Source organism: Oncorhynchus clarkii, chromosome 6 (assembly GCF_045791955.1).
Source record: "Oncorhynchus clarkii lewisi isolate Uvic-CL-2024 chromosome 6, UVic_Ocla_1.0, whole genome shotgun sequence".
NCBI lineage: Eukaryota > Metazoa > Chordata > Actinopteri > Salmoniformes > Salmonidae > Oncorhynchus > Oncorhynchus clarkii.
In genome coordinates, this window is record NC_092152.1 from 27642989 (window position 1) to 27659963 (window position 16975).

A 16975-nucleotide genomic window follows, 5' to 3' on the forward strand; every position below is an offset into this window, starting at 1 on the left:
GGGTGTAGGCAGACTGGATTCTGTAAGGGGTGCAGAGTGATGCATTGTGAACTACCATGCTGCAGTCTCCATTCACAGCAATCTGTCAGGCCATGGCCAGTACAACATGTGGGCCTGTGTTTGACTGGGGGGGGGGGTTGCAGGAAAGCCACACAGAGCAGAGGGGACAGCCACTTCTAATTAGTGATATCCACCAGTAATGGAAGCCAGATGTGGCGTGTGATGACAGGAAGTCAATGCACAGGGCTCCTGAAGCACACTCCAGAAGGCCAGGGGTTAACAGCATTTGGATTTGGCTAGCTGTGACTGAGCTAAAGGATTCACTTGTTCACTTGTACTCACCTCGCAACACATTATTACCTACCAGTCAGAGTACCTGTCTGCAAGCCCCTTAAAATGCCTCATTTCAGTTAAATGCCTGTTTGGATGTGTTAGATTGTATTTGTGATGTGCGGAATGTGGTCTGTCCCACCAATTTATAATTTTGTCTACTTCTAGGATGCCCTTCAAGATTGAACAACCAAAAAAGCAGATTGTTTCCAAAACGGTAAGTGTTCAGTCTTCTGCCCCCCCCCCCCCCCCCCCCCCAATAAAAAAAGACTAATGTGCCAACATAAGGTCTTCCATCCATTATTTGTGTTGCAACACCTATGAAACTAGACAATACATAATTAAATGTCTAATTTCACTAGACATTCGCTACCAGGCTTTATTTAGTCTGTTGTTGTATGGTTGTTACACTACATGGCCAAAAATATGTGGATAGATGCTCGTTGAACATCTCATTCCAAAATCATGGACATTAATATGGCGTTGGTCCCCCATTTGCTGCTATAACAGCCTCCACTCTTCTGTGAAGGCTTTCGACTAGATGTTGGAACATTGCTGTGGGGACTTGCTTCCATTCAGCCACAAGTGCATTAGTGAGGGCGGGTACTGATGTTGGACGATTAGGCCTAGCTTGCAGTCGGTGTTCCAATTCATCCCAAAGGTGTTTGATGGGGTTTAGGTCTGGGCTCTATGCAGGCCAGTCAAGTTTTTCCACACTAATCTCAACAAACCATTTCTGTATGAAGCTCGTTTTGTGCACGAGGGCATTATCATGTTGAAACAGAAAAGGGCCTTCCCCAAATTGTTTCCACAAAGTTGGAAGCACAGAATTGTCTAGAATGTCATTCTATGTTGTAGCGCTAAGATTTCCTTTCACTGAAACTGAGGCCTAGCCCGAACCATGAAAAACAGCCCCAGACCATTATTCCTCCTCCACCAAACTTTACAGTTTGCACTATGCATTGGGGCAGGTAGCATTCTCCTGGCATCTGCCAAATCGAGGTTTGTCTCTCAGACTTCCAGCTGGTGAAGCGTGATTCATCACTCCAGAGAACGCGTTTCTACTGCTCCAATGGCGGCAACTTTTACACAACTCAAGCCGACGCTTGGCATTGCACATGGTGATTTTAGTGTTGTGTGCGGCTGCTTGGCCATAGAAGCCCATTTCTTGAAGCTCCCAACGAACAGTTCTTGTGCTGACATTGCTTCCAGAGGCAGATTGAAACTAGGTAGTGAGTGTTGCAAATGTGGAGAGAGAATTGTTACGCGCTAAGGCTTCAGCACTCGGTGGTCTACCACTTCGTGGCTGAGCCATTGTTGCTCCTAGACGTTTCCACTTCACAATAACAGCACTTAAAGTTGACCGGGGCAACTCTAGCAGGGCAGAAATTTGAGGAACTGACTTGTTGGAAAGGTGGCATCCTATTACTGTGCCATGTTGAAAGTCACTGAGCTCTTCAGTAAGGCCATTCTACTGCCAATGTTTGTCTATGGAGATTGCATGGCTGTGTGCTTGATGTTATACACCGGTCAGCAACGGGTGTGGCTGAAATAGCCAATTCCACTAATTTGAAGGGGTGGCCAAACACTTTCGGTCATGTAGTGTATATGGAAGCATACTGGGATCTTACGACTCCTCACTTTGTTACAGATGAGTAAGAGACTTTCAGACTGCAGAAATACAAGCTAGATATTTTTACCTCTTTTATAGGGGAAGGCTAGGCTAAGTCTGGCCCAACTAATTAAAATATTTGGTTGCATTTTGTTGTTCAAATTGTATGCTAAAAGATCAAAGCCCTGTGGTGGCTATGGAAGAGGACATTTGTCTTAACCTGTCAATATTTTCTCTGAAACCTTGGATTTAGACTTGGGGAGAGCAGAGCACCTCTGTCCACACACTGGACAGTGAAGGAGTTAATGCATGTCTGTTTGGCCTGTGGAGAGAATCACACATAAACCTCAATGTTCCAGGTCTCACAGCATGGTTGTTTTCAGAACTGAATGGACAAGAGTTATACAGCTTTTACATCCAATCATTGACCTCCAAAGAAGCCTGTAATAAGAAATTAAGTTTAAAGATGAGAAGGAAACCCAAATGAAGTCCCTCATCCTAACCAACTGCATCTTTAACTTGTTTCTTTGGTTTTCTGAAATATCTTCATTGTATAAGGCATACTAGTCTATTCACAAAATGAACATAGTGTACTAGAGGTAACCAACAGCAAATCGTCAGACAAGTGACTGCACTCTCATCAATGAGCATGGGCCTGTGGGGTGCCAATTTGTCCAAACCATGTGAGGGGGCAGAGGTGGCTGCCTTGAAGTGCCGGTGAGTGGGTGCCTTCCTTTGGGGAAAACCACTTCCACAGTAATCTGTCTGTCTCTGTGGTCCGGCAGTGGCAGACAGTCAGAACCGGCTCCCAGGCAGCTTCCTGTGACATCCCAGGCCAGACCCAGGGAATGGGCTACAGTACAGGGAGCCCAGTGGACAACCCTGCCTCCACTGACAGACAGGCAGCTGCCTCCCTCACTGTTTATTTGTTTATCCAGAAGCCCACAGAACCACAAGACAGGAACCCCTGCTACCTCCATAACCAGTGCTGGCCTGTTCAATCAGTCCAGTCTGATCTGAGGAGGAGCAGGGAGGGGGTGGGTGGGGGCTGTCAACCAGACCTTTAGAACTAACAACATGAAGCAAATTAGGGGGAGCCAGGCTGTGCTCAGGATATGGCTTTATTGGCTCTCCAATAGTAGGGATATTCAGTATTCATCAAGCACATGTTAGGACCATAATCGAAGGTAACATCATTGAATGAACAAACATGAACACAAAGATGATAATGTTGTATCTAACAATGAGTTTCAATGTGTTTTTACAGGTTGAAAGAGACTTTGAACGAGAATATAACAAGCTCCAAAAGTAGGTTTGTTGCCACTAATGTTAAAGGGGAACTCCTCTTTTCAAACTCATATTCATTATCTCTAGCACCAAACCAGTGTCTACATATGTGAAAACGGCACATTTCTACATTTTGTCGAAAAAAAACAATGTTAAGTTCTACCCGATGAACTGATCTTCAAACACTATGAGATTTGTGGGCAGCAAGAAAATACCCTTAAACATTGATATCTTTTAATCCTACTATGTGATGTCACAGAGAGGCATTTTTAATACCTTTTTTCTCTCTTTTTAACCACAGATCATAGAAATGTGCCATTTTTACATATGTAGACACTGTTATTGTGCTGGAGATGACTTTGTTTGTCATTTGTACTCCGTTTTACATACTGTATGTATTGACTCTGCATCATTAGTGCAGCAAAAACCCTCATTGCAGATGAACCCGGAGTTGACAGACTAGAAAACATAACGAGTGCTATTTAAGTTTTCCATTGATTTTTAGAGGTGAACACACATGCCTGTTCTCTCAACATTTAACCTTGAAATAATTATTTTCATGGGAAATACCATGTTAGAATCTTTCACCTCTCTCTTCTGACCCAATCCTGAAGTGAGTTAGGTTACACAATATACACTGAACTAAAATATAAACGCAACATGTGAAGTGTTGGTCCCTTGTTTCCATACACACAAAAAGCTTATTTCTCTCAAATGTTGTGCACAAATTTGTTTGCATCCCTGTTAGTGAGCATTTCAGCTTTGCTAAAATAATTTATCCACCTGACAGATGTAGCATATCAAGAAGTGGATTAAACAGCGTGATCATTACACAGGTGCACCTTGTGCTGGGGACAAAAGGACACAATTAAATGTGAAGTTTTGTCACAACGCAATGCCACAGATGTCTCAAGTTTTGAGGGAGCATGCAATTGGCATGCTGACTACAGGAATGTTTACCTGAGCTGTTGCCAGATAATTGATTAATTCTCTACCATAAGCTGCCAATGCTGTTTTACAGAATTTGGCAGTACGTTAAACTGTCTTCACAACCGCAGACCACGTGTAGCTACGCCAGCCCAGAATCTCCACATCGGGCTTATTCACCTGCGGGATCGTCTGAGACCAGCCACCCAGACAGCTGATGAAACTGGGTTTGCCCACCCCCTAAAAACTTCTGCACAAACTGTCAAGGAAGCTCATCTGCGTGCTCGTCGTCCTCGCCAGAGTCTTGACCTAACTGCAGTTCGTCGTCGTGACCGACTTCAGTGGAGGTGTGCTCATTTACGGATGAATCCCGGTTTCAAATGTATTGTGCAGATGTCAACGTTATGAACAGAGTGGCGGTGGGGTTATGGTATGGGCAGGCATAAGCTACAGACAATGAACACAATTGCATTTTATCGATGGAAATTTGAATGCACAGAGATACAGAGACCAGATCCAGAAACCAATTGTGGTGGCATTCATCCACTGCCATCACCTTATGTTTCAGCATGATAATGCACGGCCCCATGTCGCAAGGATCAGTACACAACTTCTGGAAGCTGAAAATGTCCCAGTTCTTCCACGGCCTGCATACTCACCAGATATGTCACCCATTAAGCATGTTTGGGAGACTCTGGATCTACGTGTATGACAGCGTGTTCCAGTTCCCGCTAATATCCAGCAACTTTGCTCAGCCATTGAAGAGGAGTGGGACAACATTCCACAATCAACAGCCTGATCAACTCTATGTGAAGGAGAAATGTCACGTTACATGAGGCAAATAGTGGTCATATCAGATACTGACGGGTTTTCTGATCCATGCCCCTAGTTTTTATTTATTTTTATTTTTAAAGTTGTGACCAACAGATGCATATCTGTATTCCCAGTCATGTGAAAGCCATAGCTTAGGGCCTAATGAATTTATTTAAATTAACTGATTTCCTTATATGAACTGTAGCTCAGTAAAATCTTTGACATTGTTGCATGTTGCATTTATCTTTTTCTTCAGTGTAGATGGTTTGTGTGAGAAGCATTCTCTTGCCCAAGACCTTCTGTGAGCTAGCACATAGGAGGCCCTCCCCTGCTGTGTGTCAGAGGTTAAAGAGACTCCCCGAGGGGCCTGCAGACTGAGTGAGAGCACTTCACATTTAGGTTTTGTTGAGTAGGAGACATGGCACCACAATACACATTTCTTACACATGATGAGTAAGAGGAGCAGGCATGTACAGACGTCTTAGCACTCCCCTCTGTTACATATTGTTAACTCTTAGTGAACATAAATCTGCCATCTAGCTCTTTGAACTGTTGTTGAATTCAATAATCTATTAATTTGTGTGGAAATATACCTAGTGTCATTTGAAAGACAGGTCGGGTCAAATTTAGCAAATTATTTCATCATCTAATGCCTTCCACAGTAAGTCTAGCATCTATAATCCCATAGCACTATTTGTCTACCTGAGATCAGCTTCTAAATCCATACTCCTACGGCATTATACCGCAGCATCTGGGAGTGTAGAGAGGCTGGCTGTTGTCGGCAGTAAAGGGCAAACTGTTGGGGCACACAGGAGCGAGGAGTAGCAGCTGCTCCAGCAGGCCTCCATTAACACCTTGTAGAAACGGACTTCTGGCCCACATCCAGAAGAGCCCTCCTCAGCCCTCGCATTCTCCTGCCTCCCGTCAGTTCACACAGATTGGAGAATGAAGATGGAAATAGGAAAACTGTTGTTTTTTCAGTCCCCTTCTCCTCCCCCCTCCCTTAATGAAACCCTGAAAACTGATGTGACAGCATTCTCCTGGGAGTTGCTAAACAGCCCCTCGTTTCCCTTAATTGATATAATGAACGGCACACGATTCAGCCTCCGTAGTCTCGTAATTGCCATTTTAACACCCATCATTTAAATGAATGCAGAGGGATGATTGAAGACATAAATGCTTTTATGCCAGAATTTAGTTGACGGTAACAAAAACCAATCCTAGTATTTTTAATTAGCAAAAGGGAAGTCATAATAATGTGTTTTATATTAAATCAATGCATTTTTGTAATCCTATTGAATGTCCCAGTCCATAGTGACTTGTAGGTGTTTATTTGTAACATGCTGGCTGGACTGAGATATCCCATTAAGACTGTGTCAGTGAATGCTTTATAGAGATTAGAGGGGTTTGATCAGGATGGACACAGTCCACCCTTTTTCAGTACTCTCCCTCTCTCCCTACTCTAGCTGCTAAATGTAAAAACATGATCCTACTGTCAATTTGCTCTGTTGATGCCCAACTGTACTTGGACAGATGCTTACCAAATGTCATATGTTGTATTATTGTGATATCCAAGGTACACCTGAAAAAAAATCCCTTCCTTTACAGGTTGGAAGATCAGACAAAGAAGCTCCACAAAGACAAGCCCAGAGGCTGATATTAGGTTTGTTGTTGACCCAGTGTTGTATATTTTGGCCAAAAAATTGATTTCCCACTGATCATCTTTTCTTTTATGTACAAATCTCCTTTGTCATTAACTTGCTCTCATTCATCTCATCTCTTTCACACGCTAGGCATACATTTACTGACACCTTAATTGTTGTCCCTGTCAGGTTTTTCAGGGGCATGTCCGTTATGCAATTTTGGAAAAATGCATTTTTTGAATGTGAGGTTTTATTCAGTAGCCCTTAAAGATTAGCAACATTTCTCACATGCTTCCTACTCATAACTTGTGTATTTCTGCGCAGAAGAAATCTATATTTTTGGTTGGCTCTTTTGGAGATGGAAATGGGTATCTTTGGGAGGAGCAGTAGCAGAATGTGCCCCTGGTAGATAGCTACTCTGAGGGTGGAGAGGGGAAGGATGGGGGAGTGTGGGGCTTCATTTCCTCTGCTTTGTGCTCTGGAATATGGGATGATGCCTCATCAAAGTATCAGAGCTGTCAATGTCTCATTAGAATTAATGGATTCCATCTGTTGCACAGGTCCTTTCTCCACCAACAGCAACCAAACAAAGAGTAGACCTGCCTGCACAATATGTTAGCACACAGTGTGCTCCACACAGCTTTTCATAACACAATCATTTGTCTAGTCTATTTAAAGTAAGACGATGAAATTGTGGGCTCTTCTGAGGCAAGTCCATATAAGCCTTTAGAGAGAAATCTTTACTGAGTCGGTATATCACTGGCCACGAGCCATTTTTGTTCAATCTGTTTGACTGCAAGCAGAAAAGCTGAGTCAAGTTCTACATTGGCAACACAAACAGTTTATTCATTACCTGATACAATGGAATTTAACAGTTAGACTTTGTAGCTTGACAACCATGTTTAAGATCTTTGCTCACCAACTGCAGTGCAATCTTTTTGTCCGAATTCAGAAAAAATACACAACCCGATTTTGACACGCTAGCCAATACGTTTTACCCTCTACATTTTCGAAAAAAATCGCATAACGCCACCAACAATGCCGCAGTCATTATCTGTGGCAATATGTTGTTCAGCTTGGCTGCGATTCATTCAGTTAAAAGCAAAACTGGGAACTGTCGTCATTCCACGCACATAAACTGACCATGATGCTTGCTGCCAATAGTTTTCTTTCTATCTGATTAAAGAGGTGAAGTCCAGACAGGCTAGACCTATTTTAGGAAACTTCCTGAATGGACATGGATAATTAGCGAACTCATATACACGCATACCCACCCACCTAAAAGGACCCGTCAATCAAAGCAGCCTGCAGCGCATCCCACAGACACATAAGCAAATCACAGTTCTCCTTTCCCCAAAACAAAACGTATTAAAAACATTGTCTTTAAATCCTTTCTGTAGGATATCAAAAACCACTCTACATTAAAGGATAATGCTAAATCAATGTAGCCTATCATATAATTTGATGAAAGTTGTAAAGGGAAGATATCGAGACAGCTGTGATATAAGCCTAGGCTATATCAGGATTAAATTGACAACCATTATAAAATAGGAACACATGCACACAACCTGTCCATAGCCAAACAGCCGTTGATCAATTTTAGTGAAGCAACGGGTGGTTATGTTGACACTAGGCCTACATTTTATTTTGAGTGAGTGCTTTAACAAAATCTTCGCAAAAACTTCGCAAAGGGTAAATTCCAGCAGATCTTTTTTGGTCTGTATTTTAGGGTTGTCTATATCACACTTTAGCAGGCCTATAATCCCTAGCCTAATATATAGGCTAAATGAATGATTCGTTAATATATTAACTTCTAACTGATCTCCGTCTTCACTGTTCCCTTCTTGCGCAATTCACGTATCTCTGCTAGCAAAGCCACTGGCCTCTCTTTCCCCTCTAGGTCTCGAACGAGTAACTTATAGATAGACAATGAACAGCAATATTGTTTAAAATATATTTCAAGCTATTTTTATTATGCTAATTTTATTTTCGCAGGGGCGCGGACATTGACTCTAGGGGGTTAAACTAATAGGCCTATTTAAGAAGAGAAGCATCGATCGATCCTCTTGCTTGCTGAATGGCAATGAAATAGGTTACAGCGTTGGCAATGAACTGGCGGAGAAGTTTTAATGGCGAGAGTGACGTGTAGCTCTGGTGTGATTCTGATCACGTTGGCTAAATTGATACATTGCATCATTGATTAATTGTAAACGCAAAAAACAGGCAAATATAAATGAATTAATTCGCACGAAGAACACCGACCTGTCAGGGGTAGTGCGCGGCGTGTCAGTGGCAGTATCCCAGATAACAATTTCTATTGGTCAACAGTTTATTTTCACTTGCGAAAAGACGCAAAAATCGAACCTGGGCCAAAACTAAATAATTGACTGATTACGGCAGGATATTTCGCAATTAGTGTGAAAGGTGTCATAAACAAGACAATATTTAATTTTTTCCGTCTAAATTATTCGGACAAAAATAAAGAACTTGGTGAGAAAGGGCCTTTTAGTCAGTTTCATAACCACTAAATCAACGTGGCTTGTTTTACCCACGTAGACATTATCATGTGAATGCCAGGTTAGGGCAGGCTCAACCTGTTATTACAAAACCAGAAACTCCACCTGCATATGTTTGATTGACAGTAAATGGGTCTTTACCTGATCCTAAGAGTGTTTGAATGAGTCCTATGTTGAATCTGACGTTTTTATTTTTTTACTTCCTGCCTTATCAACTTATTTTCTGTCCCCAGTGCAGCTCATTTATTTTGATTGTGATGCTGTGATTCAATATGCACTCTAGGTCTAAAGATAAAGTGTCAAGGGTGCAGATTAACAATAATTGGCGCTGTAGAAACATTTGCACAGATTCCCAGTGCTTTTGTGAATATTCATGAGAGCAGCCGAGCCCACCACACCCTCAACTCCTTCCAACTGATGCTGTGCTGCTCTATCCTACTTTTCCTTTCAGTTTATTACACGAAAAGCTCAAACTTTTGAACCCCTCCCGCTGTGTCAGTCTTGGCACAGTGCTAACCTCTGCTGCTAGCCATGCCCACCAAGCATTTTTTATTTTACCTTTATTTAACTAGGCAAGTCAGTTAAGAACAAATTCTTATTTTCAATGACGGCCTAGGAACAGTGGGTTAACTGCCTGTTCAGGGGCAGAACGACAGATTTGAACCTTGTCAGCTTGGGGATTTGAACTTGCAACCTTCCGGTTACTAGCCCAACACTCTAACCACTAGGCTACCCTGCCGCCCCATGTCTGGGCCAAATAGTCAAACCAGGCCAACAATTAATAACACAGATTGTATGTTGGCATGGTGATGTTTCTCCTTTCCGCACGTATCTATTTGGTTATGGCGTTTAAAAAATATATATCATTTCCCTCCCTCCCTCCCTCCTTTCCCCCTCCTTCTCAGGCTCAGTTGTAACATGGTAATAACAATATTCCTTGCGTGTTCTATATTTGTCTCTCAGCCATGTCCAAGGCAGCAGTGAAGATATCAGGGGACTTGCTCAGTAACCCACTGTGTGTACAGGACCAGGCTTTTCTGGAGTCCATGACTGCTCTGGACACAGCCATGAGAGGATGGGCTCCTTCAATCAGGAGAAGGTCAGGTACTGTCTGTGCTATTCCTCAGCCTTACACCACAGCCGAGTCGTTCCCCTAGATTATTTTCCAGGTGGGGTGCAATTGCAAAAACCCCAGAGCAACATCTAGGTCAGGTCCTCTTGCATCGAAATTGTCTATTGAAACCAAAATATACAATATACTCTTCTAGGCAGGGGGCCAATAAACTGTATACTCTTTTAGGCAGGGGGCCTATACAATGGTAGAATAAACCCTCCCCCAGCCTAGCTTTCACAGCTCTACCTATGAGCATTTGATTCAGAATTCTGACAGGTATGCCTCATACGCTCCCCTCTCTTCAAACACTCAAACGGCTGAAACCAAAAGGGTTTGGTTTTCCTAAGTGTATTTTCATCTTTGTCAATATTGTGTGAACGAGAAGAAAAAACTCACTCAGGATCTCTTTTCTTATCTTGTCTTCTTTTGAGAGCGTCTCCAGCAGCACACTGGTCTATTAGCTGCTCGTCTTTGTCGAATATCAGAGAGCTGTAGATCGGATGCATTTGTGACTCACTAGTGTTTAAAATAACTCGTACTATGGAATAGCTTCACTTGGAAATGTCACAGGCTGTTTTAATGGGATTTGTTCTCTGCATGATCTTCCACAGTATCTCTATGTGAGGAATGCTGCTTCTGTTCTCAGCTCCTTTATATTATTTGCTATGTGTACATCACATATTTGATTAAAATCATCGCTGCAGGTAATCATAGGGATGGCATTGCATGTGTGTTTCTTCAGGGCATTGCACTGTGAGAGACATCTCTGTTAAGAGAGAGAAGTCAACAGGGAATCACACTGATCATCAAGAATGCAGAAAAACAAATATGTACAAGACCTGATTCTACTACAATTTTAGAAGAGTGCTTTTTCCATGAGTGTGCTTTAGACTGTGTGCTCAGATCAAGTTTTACAGTAGCCATTTGGAATGACTGGACAAAGATGTGTGTGGTGACTGTGCTTGTGGTTCACAGCTTGTGACCTATGGTAGGTCTTTTCAAGAGTTTGGCTTGGTGGTCTGCCAAGACCAGTCCTTCCATTTTGACTGTATTTAAGATGAAATGTCTTCTCATTCTTCTGAAGATTGGAAATGAGTAACATTTTTACATCAGAACAAGAGTTATTCTTGCAAAAGATGAAGAGTAGTCAATATTCTCTACCCCATTTCTATGAAAATGTCCAAGGCAAATGTATTTGTGATTATCCATTTTCAGTCTGCTTTTCTCTTTCCTTCTCCACTTCCCTCTTAGTTAAACAGTGTGTCAGAACCCTGAAGTGTAGTTAACATCTCTTACTGTTCTCCTCTGAGTCCTCTTCCCTCTGGCTATGCTAATAACCCTCGTAACCTTCACCTTGGACAAATATGGGAGGCCAGCTCTGCACTACACAGCACTCATCTTGCTGGACTCTACTTGAGCTTTCGAAATCATCTCGAATCGGTTTTGAGCTGCTTTGAGTCATATGGTCAGGAACAGCAAAATGTCTATGTGGTATTGTATTTTTACATCACTGGCGTTTTGCAGGTCAGAAACAAAGGTGCAGGTTTGCTGTACAGTGCGTAGGATTGGAGGCGTTGGCTGGCTCCATAGGGTATCATTTCCCTGCTTGGCTCCATGGCCATGGTCTACTGGACAGTTCTCTAGCCAGGCAGCATGGAGCCAAGTATACCTTCTTACTTATGGAAGTGAAGCAGTCATCATAAGTTAGAAAATACAAAAACCAAAATACATTATTCTCCATTATATTGAGCCTGGTAGTTAGGTAGCCTTCACAGTATTTTGACATGCAACCCTTCTGTTATCACAAGTTGGTGCTTGAGTTTAGAGGCCTACTTTTCAGACAGTCTCAGTCGATAAGATGTTTGACATGACCGTGTTCTGCTGCAGTATGTCTCTCTGAGCCGCATAGCTTGGCATTCGGTTAACTGGTTGAGAGCTGACGCACAAGCAAAGCGTTTCTAGGACCTTGGTTGGTCAGTTGCTTCAATATTTTTTTGAATATCACCTCAGGAGTCCAGAGTTGTTAAAGCCCAGCGCAGCTCTCCAGAATCATACTCCACCAGCTCTCCCTCCAAGCTGGCTGTTCCTTCCTTCTGACGGCACCACCAACAACTCAACTGCTCAAGCAAAACAGACACAAAAGCAACCACCCTTTGCTCTCTTTGGTGTTGAGAGAAGATGTTCTGCCGCGGGGCTGTGAGTGAGAGAGCGAGCAGATAAAATGTGCAGGGATAATGAAGGCAGCAGTGGCCCAGGCCTGTGTGTTTATTTCTGGGGCTGAGGAGGGCGCACAGCCCCCCCGGCACACTGCTGCTGAAGCCGAGCCCCAGTGAAAATGGCGGCTGAGCAGTAGAGGATGCTCCGTTTGGAGGGATATTGATTTCCTCTGCGATCTGCGTGTATTTTTGGGAGGCCTGTGTGCCGGGATGGCCTCTGCCCCGTGACTCACTCATGGAGACTGCTGCTAGAGTTCTGGCCCCAGGCACTGCTGGGCCTCAGTGGAATAGTCCTGCCCCCCCCCCCCCCTCCTCTGTGAGAAGGGGCAGAGGGTAGAGGGCACCAGCATGCTTAAGCAAATGTGCTGTTGTTGTTCTCCCCGCTTACTGCATGCACTCACCTCAGCAACAGCGCAGCTCCAGATTTTTCTCTCTCCCAGGGAGGGGGGGATGGTGTGAATATGTAAAACAGAGGAAAATGTAAATTCCCATGTACTTATTTGTTATTGGTTCTCTTGTTTTCCCTCAAACCAAATTCATTTGTGTTATGTACTTGTTTTAGCGAAGCAGTGTTGATGTGTGTGTGTCTTCTCAGAGATGGTCAGGGCATTCAGAAAGCTCTGCTGTTTTACAGTATTTGTTTCTTATATTCTGTGATTGACTATCCTTCCAATAACTAGTGAGCAAGTGATTACTTGTACTAGGCTCACTGTTCACATGGAGCTGTCACTTTATGGAGTTGTCTTGCCACTTTTATTTCTCATGAAATGTTCTTAGCGATGTTGTTCACTGGAGTTGTTTGCCAGGTTAACTTAGCGTTCTGTCAGAGATCTAGCATTCATTTTGACTATGCAATATAAACGACACTGGACATGTTGTTAATTGTGTGCCAACTTCTATTGATGGGACTTTGGCGTCAGGGCTGGAGGCCTCAAGATGAGATGTTAATTTACTTCCATTTAACAAATTCCCCCTCCCTCCCTTCCCCTGTCGGCTCTGGCAACGAGAAGGAGAATGCAGGAAAATATAAACTGTTATTGTTAAAATGTTTGTTTGCAAAGAACTTTCATCTTGTAAAGCAACCCACCCTCCGCAGGATTTGAAATCAGTGGGGCTTTGCTTTCATGTCCGTCCCCTGACAGTTGTATCCTTTTGTATTGTTGAGCTCAATGAATATTCAGGGATTTCTCCTCGGGGCTTGTGTACAATAAAACAGTCAACGTCACAAAAGTTTCTTTGCAACCCGCCTCACCTCCCTCCCCTCTGTCTTGAGTGCTCTGTTTGAAAATACACAATTGTTGATTGTTTGCGTGGAGGCAGGGACTTGGAGGAACTATTATGTTCAACTTGATGTAATCCACTTTGACAACAAATTTTAATTCATAAAGACATTCATATTAAGAGAAGTACTGTACTTAAAAAAATAAATTTAACTTTGACCCATGTCTGTTCGTCCACAGGTGAACCAGATTTCGAAGACTGTGATCGATCCTCTTAAAAAGTATGTGTCTATCTAGACCTGCACCTCTCCCATTGTCCGCATGTTTTTAATACATCACAAGCCACAGCTGCTGTGTCTGTAGAGTGGGAAGGAGCGCACACACAAGGGGAGTTGGTACGTAGCATTAGCTCCAGAAGGCGCTGTAATAAAGCATAGCAGATAGTAAAACTGAACTGGACAGGGGAGGGAATGGGGCTGCTGTTGTAGTGTGTCTGGAAGAAAGTTTAAAGTTTAATTCCCTATACTCGCCCCCGTCCGTCCGAGCACGCAGTGAGTGCTATTCCATTCCTGAAGCCTGACACACACACACACACACACACACAGAGAGTGCAGAGGCGGTAGAGGGAGTGGCCAGGCAGGGATCCCATCCGTCTTCCGTAGTGCTTGTTAAGGTCCTGCTTCCTCCTGCTGGCCCCTCCCCCAGAGGCTGCTTTTTGGAGTGGAGTGTGTGTTTGAGAGATTTGAGAAATTGAGAAATTTGTGTGTGTTTTAACTTTTTTGTTTATAACAAAAAATCTGTCTGAAATTCCTGATCTTGTCATGTCAAACCCCTGGCAAAATTAACTTTTGATGGAACATATGAATGCACTAGTTAGTGATTGTGTGCATGCACTATTTGTCTCCTCGTGTGTTCTGGTAGCAGAGCTGTGACAGGATGGAATGGTTCTAATTTCCTCTTCCTGGTGGGCGGCAGGCGGACGTGTGGGCAGGCTCTGAATATGGCAGAGGGCCCAGCTTCCTGGGCCAGGGGCAGGGGATTGGCTGGAGAGCAGGACTGTCTCAGAACAGTACACAAACATACACCGCATTGGACGAACACATTGTGGGGAGAGACTGGTTGATCTCTTAGGCATTCCTAGTTTATCACCAAACTTTTTTATTTTTAAATGTCTTTTTTTTCTTCTTTTTTTTTACTCCCTTTTCTCCCCAATTTTGTGACAGCCTTGCGTTCCTATTTTTTAAAATTAGTTTTGCACTGTTGGTGGTAGGTGCTCTTGATTCAGCAGCCCTAGCGCCGGGAAGGCAAAATGTTCCCATTTTTAACTGAAGGTAGAACTCCGCCTACCCACCGCCCACCGCTGACCAATCAGATAGCTCAGATCACTGTGTCTGCACAGTTTCTTCGAGCCATAGACTGGGGAAAAAAAGCCTAGAACACACAGCAAAGTTGATACTGTGATTTCAAAACTTTTAAAACCATGACTAGAGAGACTCAACGAATACAGCAAAGAGCTGCTGTTTTTGTGTATGCTCATGTTTAAATTGTTATTCAAAATCAAATCAAATCAAATGTATTTACATAGCCCTTCGTACATCAGCTGATATCTCAAAGTGCTGTACAGAAACCCAGCCTAAAACCCCAAACAGCAAGCAATGCAGGTGTAGAAGCACGTCAGCATTCAGCACTGTCAACATTTTTGTTCAACACCTTTCTTTATTAGCCATAAAATGCACGTTATCCCTAGTTCCACACGCTACAACCAGGACTGCAGCTGCAATGAATGAGTATAGCAAAGTGTTCCGATAAGCCTGCATTGTTATTATTTGCAGCCGGTGTGTCTTTTTTAATATCAAGGAATATTTCACTTTCTCTGGTCATATGAGTAACAACATGAATTGGTGCATGAGGTGCATGACTTGAGTTTCACCATCAGCTGGAAGACTATGTCACCTTTTCTCAACGGAGGGATGGGTGAGAGGCAGCCTCAACGCTGCTCCTTCCATCCCTCCCTCTCCAACTGACCATCAGATGCAGGCCCATCTGTCCAGTAAAAAAAAAAAAATTATTAAGCTCACTCAGCTGTGCCTCACAAGTAACACAACAAATGATCCATTATCTGTGTGATCATATACAGTGGGGGGGAAAAGTATTTAGTCAGCCACCAATTGTGCATGTTTTCCCAATTAAAAAGATGAGAGGCCTGTAATTTTCATCATAGGTACACTTCAACTATGACAGACAAAATGAGAAAAAAAATCCAGAAAATCACCACATTGTAGGATTTTTAATGAATTTATTTGCAAATTATGGTGGAAAATAAGTATTTGGTCACCTACAAACAAGCAAGATTTCTGGCTCTCACAGACCTGTAACTTCTTCTTTAAGAGGCTCCTCTGTCCTCCACTCGTTACCTGTATTAATGGCACCTGTTTGAACTTGTTATCAGTATAAAAGACACCTGTCCACAACCTCAAACAGTCACACTCCAAACTCCACTATGGCCAAGACCAAAGAGCTGTCAAAGGACACCAGAAACAAAATTGTAGACCTGCACCAGGCTGGGAAGACTGAATCTGCAATAGGTAAGCAGCTTGGTTTGAAGAAATCAACTGTGGGAGCAATTATTAGGAAATGGAAGACATACAAGACCACTGATAATCTCCCTCGATCTGGGACTCCACGCAAGATCTCACCCCATGGGGTCAAAATGATCACAAGCAAAAATCCCAGAACCACACGGGGGGGGATCTAGTGTATGACCTGCAGAGAGCTGGGACCAAAGTAACAAAGCCTACCATCAGTAACACACTACGCCCCCAGGGACTCAAATCCTGCAGTGCCAGACGTGTCCCCCTGCTTAAACCAGTACATGTCCAGGCCCGTCTGAAGTTTGCTAGAGAGCATTTGGATGATCCAGAAGAAGATTGGGAGAATGTCATATGGTCAGATGAAACCAAAATATAACTTTTTGTTAAAAACTCAACTCGTCGTGTTTGGAGGACAAAGAATGCTGAGTTGCATCCAAAGAACACCATACCTACTGTGAAGCATGGGGGTGGAAACATCATGCTTTGGGGCTGTTTTTCTGCAAAGGGACCAGGACGACTGATCCGTGTAAAGTTAAGAATGAATGGGGCCATGTATTGTGAGATTTTGAGTGAAAACCTCCTTCCATCAGCAAGGGCGTTGAAGATGAAACGTGGCTGGGTCTTTCAGCATGACAATGATCCCAAACACACCGCGCCCGGGCAACGAAGGAGTGGCTTCGTAAGAAGCATTTCAAGGTCCTGGAGT

General features: G+C 43.2%; 1 protein-coding gene across 8 annotated transcripts in view; it reads left to right on the forward strand.

Annotated features, from left to right (window-relative positions):
- LOC139410892 (bridging integrator 3-like) overlaps positions 1 to 16975 on the forward strand; it is a 51430-nt gene that overhangs the window by 15850 nt on the left and 18605 nt on the right. Inside the window, exons 2-7 of one of the 8 annotated variants that reach the window (XM_071156533.1) lie at positions 499 to 547; positions 3210 to 3250; positions 5226 to 5347; positions 6578 to 6632; positions 10092 to 10232; positions 13919 to 13959. The gene's annotated coding sequence lies outside the window, so the exon portion shown is untranslated. Of the gene's footprint in view, positions 1 to 498; positions 548 to 3209; positions 3255 to 5225; positions 5348 to 6577; positions 6633 to 10091; positions 10233 to 13918; positions 13960 to 16975 lie in introns of all 8 variants that reach the window. The other 7 variants (XM_071156532.1, XM_071156535.1, XM_071156534.1 and 4 more) reach the window with 7 other exon arrangements.